The sequence below is a fragment of the Opisthorchis viverrini genome (genome assembly GCF_000715545.1).
Source record: "Opisthorchis viverrini unplaced genomic scaffold opera_v5_371, whole genome shotgun sequence".
NCBI lineage: Eukaryota > Metazoa > Platyhelminthes > Trematoda > Opisthorchiida > Opisthorchiidae > Opisthorchis > Opisthorchis viverrini.
Window position 1 is genome coordinate 204,036 of NW_008752020.1, and position 7,014 is coordinate 211,049.

Consider the following 7,014-nt stretch of genomic DNA (forward strand, 5'->3'; position numbering starts at 1 on the left):
TTCAGCAGCGTCATTAAATTGCCCATGAAATAGCGCACCAACTCTCCTTCAATCAAACAATCTGTCACAAATAACACGCTATTGACTAGTTCCTCAAGTCAGGACTTCTCTAAACGAATGGGTCAGACGTACAACAGGAGTGGAACAACCGTACATTGATTCAGCGTTTTGCAGGATTAAAAAAAACAACTTAGATTGAAAGATGTTACATCGAGGAAAAACGTCTGATGGACGGAACTCGAGGGTGATTGCATCCGTTGTTAGGAATATTCACTCCGGATTTCCCGCACGCGGTAGTCACGTTCACCCGGACAGATAGAACAAAGAGAACAGACAAATAAACCACGCAAAGCCTCTGATGTGTCATGGAAATCTAGTCCGGAGCGAGATGAACTCACGCACACAGCTGACAAAATTGAGCAACTATCCACATTCTACGCTCATTAGGCGGTCTAATGGAACGAATGAAAGAAACAACGTTGAATACCACAGCTGGTAGTGCCACTGAGAGAACGTAAAAAGCCATTAGAAACACAAACAACAGAAACCACCACGCATGTGTGAATGCGAACGTTGAAACAAAAATACAAAGTGAACCAAATGAATAAGATATGGCTACGCCACACACACACAGGCACACGGAAATGAAGCAGTGGGGAAAAGTATTATGCACATGATTTAGGGAGAAAAAAGAAAACCGGAAGGAGAGGGCGGGGGCATGGTAATCCGAGAATCGAGCCACGTAATTAGGATGCACTGGTGAAACGGGCGACCGAGGTGGAATCGCTGATTTGTGCTCAGTTTGATAGGGGACAAAGAATCCGAAGCCCGGCACAAACGAGGGCCGTGAAATTGCCTTGTGGCAGCGACCTCCAACAGTGGTCCCTACAAAACAACCTTGCTAAGCAGGTTATGCGTTGAAGAGTAAAGAACTATAGGGAAGGAGATCGGCTGTCCATAGAAGAGTGAAGAAGGCAATATGGAGGTAAACAGAGGGGCAATCTCACCCGGGAGGAAGGGTATATTATCACGCGTGTTGTCATCGCAGTATTCTGTTCGATGACCGTTCGAGCCAGTGGCATTATCCGAAGCGGCCGAATCCGGCTCGGATACAACGACCGATGGCGTTGGCTTCGCTCCGGTGGCATATTTGAGCTGACTCGCCCGTAATTGTCTGGCGGTCCATGGATTCGGACTTGCCGGAGAAGGTTCATGTGGTCCGGGCGCAACTGGATTTTGATGGATAGGACTGCTGGTCGAACTACTGGCACACATTCGATCCTCTGTATTATCGAACTTTTTGTCCGACTGACTGATAGCAACCCTGTCTTGAGGTGAGCCTGACCGCTGCTCACGTGAGCACGTTCTAGCGTCCACTGGGTAGTTGGTATGACTGGTGTGTTAATGGGAAACCGGAGGTTAGCACACATAGATTAGAGTTGAGGGTAGGGAAAAATTGGTTAGCAAGAGCAAGGTGATAAAATAAACTCTGTTCACGGGGGGGATAACATAGATTGAAATGTCTTGGGTAGCATCAAGCGCAAGACTACTGTTGCAATTTCTTTTTGGAAGAAGGGTAAAGATAGAATCAGGAAGTAAAGAGTGAACAATAAGGTGTGGGTGAGGGAGAGAGGAAGAAAGAACTCAGGAAGATGTTGGCTAATCTCACCATGGCGGCAGACTGGATGCGAAGTTGAGCTTATACAAATGCACAAATGAAGAAGAGCGCAGAAGTGTAAATTTACTGGGGGTCAAGTAGGAATCACAACTGTGGTTCGGTCTAGTGCGATTCATTTAAGCACCTAGTCTCTCTCAATCAGGATAAATGTGATAGAACAAAAGCTGGCAGTGCTAACAAGGTCATTGGAACCGACTCGCTTGGCTGCCAACCAAGAGCTATCATCTTAATGCAGTCATGAAGCCGGAGAGCTGTAGAGATCACCATGGGGATACACCAGTATGGAAAGTACATTCCACAAGGTCCCATTATACCAGATAGACAAACAGCAATACGAGGGAGGAATCGAGACGTTCAAGGAATACGGTTTTGCTGACGCAGCAAGGTGCTTCGGGCGATTGGGATACATACGGAAGCCGCAATGCTACAATTGGACGCGTCCGAAAAAAGGTCAGAGGCTTCCAGCATGAAACTCATCATCGAATTACACAGAGTCAGAAGTGACTTAAAGCAAATCCATTTTGTGCAGCGTCATCAACAGCCACAGTTCTGAGCCCCAAAACCCTGCATCCTCAAGATAGGCCAGTATCCACAGACAAATCGGATCAGCACGTGTGGTCATTCACGTTCGCATCACTTCTTGTCCTCTTTGTTACACGTTATAGAGTGGAGATATTGGACTCGAACTTCGCTCCTACTTGGACCAGGACGTTCATGTTTGATCATCAGCTCCGAACAGACCACCCAACGTATCGTGTACTGCACGTATTGAGAGTTAGACACAGTCATCTGTCACAGGGTCTCCGAACAGCCACCCAACGTATCGTGTACTGCACGTATTGAGAGTTAGACACAGTCATCTGTCACAGGGTGATAAACCTCACGGCCACGGATCCGCAAAGCAGAACGTCCGAATTCGGTGCTACAGGTTACCGATTAACCGACTGATCTGGAAATGTGTAAAACTGCAAGCCAACTGCAAAAAATCGTTCATCTGTAGCACCCTTTCGGTGCCTAGCTGCCATGCCACCCGAAGATTGAACGAGGGCTGGGATACTGCCAGGTTGCCCAAGCCCAGACAGGGGAAGTCGAGAGGCAGAAGATCGGGTTCGAACCACGGACCAGTAATTTCGCGCTCTAACCACTTGGACCATCTCGCCAACTACAAACCGTGTGTGGTTTCTATAGTGTCATTAGGCCAAGAGGCAACTACAAACATGTGTGGTTTCTATGGTGTCATTAGGCCAAGAAGGAGTAGCACTCAGATTCACAGCGAGTTCAAGCTAAACACTCCATGTCGGATGAGTTGACTAGAACACCACCAGATGTTCGAAGCTTGTGAGGATGCCCTGATTCATGACGGACAAACACTGACGAATTTTGATGTGGAGATTAGTTAGTAGCAATTGTTGTATCCCGTCCAACAGTCCCTACCTAACGCGCAAGAACGAGCCACAATAATTCTGGGAAAGCGCCTGAACTTTGACACGTGAATTGCGTAACCTCGCGTTACATGAGTTCCTCCTAAAATGTGTTTGATGAACTTCAGAAGTACTGGTAAGATAGTCTGCCGAGTTCGCGGAGAACTTTGAAGCACTTAAGTTCCAACTGTTGTTGACTTCCAGGCGTTACTGCAGAGAGGGCGGAATATGCATAAACTGAGTACCCATTAACCCCTACAGACACGCCAGTTCCTACATTTCCGGATAAATCTTAGTGCGACACACTTCCCAAGAGCGATTGTGGCTAAACAGCACAGAATCGATTTTCTGTCTCCAGGGGATTTTCCAAGAGAACTACTTGGGACTAAGACAACTTGAGACAAAATAAAACGGAAAACAACAACGGATGGTCTTGCTCTCAAACGGAACACAAATCAACAGGTATATCGACTGAGTGAAGTGCATATGAGCATTTTGGTGAGATAGATTGCTGGTCACAGGTGCAGACGAAGAGGTGGGGGGACACTGTTGGGTGATTGAAGCTCGAGTGAAATGAGCAGGTGTTGTTGTGTGTGTGTGTGTGGGTGATAAAAAGTCCTGGTGGCTTGCTCGACTCGTCAGTAGGAGAAAGGAGTAGGCAGAGTTTTCGGCTATTATTACTACTATTATTACTGTTAGTAATGCGTACAGTCGACAAAATGTCTCCAAGCGCGCAAGGTAGTCGTCGGCCGGAATAGTGCCGAGATGCCCACACCTAGACAAGAGGACAATTGGGGTCCTAAATCAAAGAATTTGATTTAAAAGTTCAAGAGTAAATTAGTGTCGATCGGCATAAAACCATCAAAGTGGCCTGCATTTTTAAGGAACACGTCGGGAAAGAGGTGGGCGACAACCTCATTTCTTTAGCGACCTATTGCTTCGGTTCGATATTGATCGTATTCGTTAAACTGTAGCACCATGCCACCCGAAGGTTGCACGATGGCTGGGATAATGTCAGGTTGCCCAAGCCTAGACAGGGAAAGTCCAGAGGTCGGGTTCGAACCACGGACCTTCCGGTCAGGAAATCCGCGCTCCAACGACTTGAACTATCTCGCCCAAGTTGCAGACATACAAAGTTTTAGGGCAACAACAACAACAACTACGAGAAGCACAAAGATGGTGGTCCCGGTGAGTAAATGTCGGACGAAGACGGCTTGGTCATTCAACATTTGAAACGAAGTAGCTGATTCGCTAGAGCAACATGGAAAGCTATCACAAAGCCCGGGGGGATCAGTGTACTGATAGGCATGTAAGAAAACCAATTTCAGCTTGAGTCCCGGCTTGACCAAGTAACGGTGACAACTTATTAATGGGGCCCATCAGTGGTGATTGGACAGGAGTTTGGGTGTATAGACTGACAGACAATAAACAAATTCGGGTGTAGCACGCTCAAAACAACGGGAGATTCGCCTGTCGACAAGCCCCCCCCCACGTGTATAGTATTAGAGGGTAAAAACAAGCTATGATTGCAACTCAGTGAGTGAGATACAAGCAGAGAAAAACGATTATTTTCACAAACACACACACGGTGCACATATAACAGTCAGGTGCAAGTGCAGATTAACCTGTCAATTCCATTTTGTTACAAGATACCATCGTCTGAAATTATTTTTACTCGTATCATCACCAACACCACCAATAATAAAGCAGTAAGTACGGATGTACACAAAAATGAAGAGAGGAAAAACTTATGTTGCGAAGGAAAACGACCAAGAATAAGGTACCCATTCACTACAACAGTACTCGAATGAACGGAACTGAGCATGGTGCCGGACGTAGTAAGATGCCATCAGCAGGATTGACCTTACATCCGAACACGATCTCAGAAGATAGCACAGAAGAAATCCAACTGGATAGTCCGGCCACCAAGTGATAATCTGTCTACAATGTCAAGTACTGCAGGGATCCGCAAGTGAAAAGAATCAGCTGGAATCTAACCTGAAATGTGCGACGACCCCACAGGACTTGGCTTGACAGTAGCGGCGTAATCAGGCCAAAGTGAGTTCTCTGTGAGCCTTTCGTAAACAGCGCGCTCCTGGGTGCTCGATAGACGTGCAAACTACGGTCAGTTTTATCTTCAGCTCCAGAGATTCATCGCCACGTGCTAGACTTTGCATTAAATCGTTGCGAAAACGGGTGACAATTAGCTCAGATCCGCCATGCAATGAAGGCGACCATAAACGAACCTTTGAGGACCTTTAAACCCCTCAAATCAAAGAGGCAGAGTACTGTATACGTGGCCTTTTGGTGTCAGTGAATAGAGAAAGTCGGTCAATGTTGCTTCACCGCCACGCAGCTGACCAGATGTGCCGTCTGGTCAGAAAGCTCTGGCTTATCTCCAAAAAGTGTCGGAGGGATGCAGGGGTATTGGGAATTCTGGAGTAAGATCTCTCGGTCTGGAACATGTGTCTGAATGTGTGCTAAAAAACAAGGGACTACTTCAGGAACTCTGATCTTCGACAACGTTTTCGGTAACTTTATGAAGAGAATGTTCCGCCAAAGATATCGGGAAATCGAAAAAAGCGACCTATATGCAGCCGATTCAGTTGAAGAATAGCATAAACGAGGAATTCAGCCGGTACTCAGTGGAATCTCTCGGTGAAACAAACGGATTTGCAAACGGATGTGTTTCGCGTACGATTTGGGTTCACATAGAACGTGAGACTGACGGGAACTAGAATCTAGGCGTGTATCTGACAGGCTCGAAAGGGACTAAATGTTAGGAGCAGTGTGTTCACACAGGCCATTCAAGGAAGAACACCAAAATCCAGCGTCAGCTGATCCTGTGAATGGATGGTATTTGAAGGTGGACAATCTGCGAGAATATAAATTCTCAGGTCTCTTGAGCTTTCCACTTCCCGCTGCACTGGCCTTCAATTCTCAAAACTATATGGTTCCACAACGCTTATGTACCCACACAAACAGGTTTCGTCTGAAATAACTTATAACAGAATTGTGCTCTGAGTCTGAAGGGCGTCCTGATCATCATCATTGACGTCATAACATCAGTGTTCAACACCGATGTCTGACTGCCATATTAGTTGCGTGTTATGGTTGTACGAGGGCTGGCATACTGTCAGGGCGCCCACACCTAGACAGGAGGACGATTAGGGTCCTTAACCAAAGCCTTTGGCTCAAAAGCCTTTACCGCAAGCAGCACCGTTTGGTGGGAAATGCAAATGCATTCCCATTTCTACGGAACAGGTTGCCACATGTTCTAACCCCCCAACCTGGGGGCCAGGACACAGTGTTTGCCAAAGCTCTAACCACTGACCAACCTGGTACTCTGTGGGTGTCAAGGGGACACTCCCCAGTATAGCTCAATGGATCGCTGAGGTGCGCGAACCGTCACACCACGGTAAGGTCCAGTCTCCTCATGACGGACAGCGTCCTGAATCAACTAATGACAGCGGTTGCTGTGAAGTCCAGCGGTCCAGCTGAATGATTGTGTCAAAACGACACACACTGAGTTCCTAATGTCACCTAGTGCTGTGATTATGGTGTTCCAGCTACAACTAATGCTTTTTGAAGATGAAGTCTTTGAATTCAGTGGTCCGGGAATCTCTACGACTGACAGAGGAGGAGATCACGTCTTAGATATCTTCGGGAAATCATGAAATGATCGCCGGCTGGGTACTGATCCCTGTCACAGAGATCGGACGCCAAGAACTGGCTACAATGATGGTCACTTGGTCTGAATCAAGTATCTCTGAGGGAAAGCTGGTAGTCACAATTAGCACGTCTTGCTTCTAAGCTAACCACGCCACCAACTCGTATCTTCGATGAACTGAGGTGCTCTCCAGAAGTGAAAACTCTTCATCGATTATCGGCGGGAGCTTAAATCTCGATGAAGAG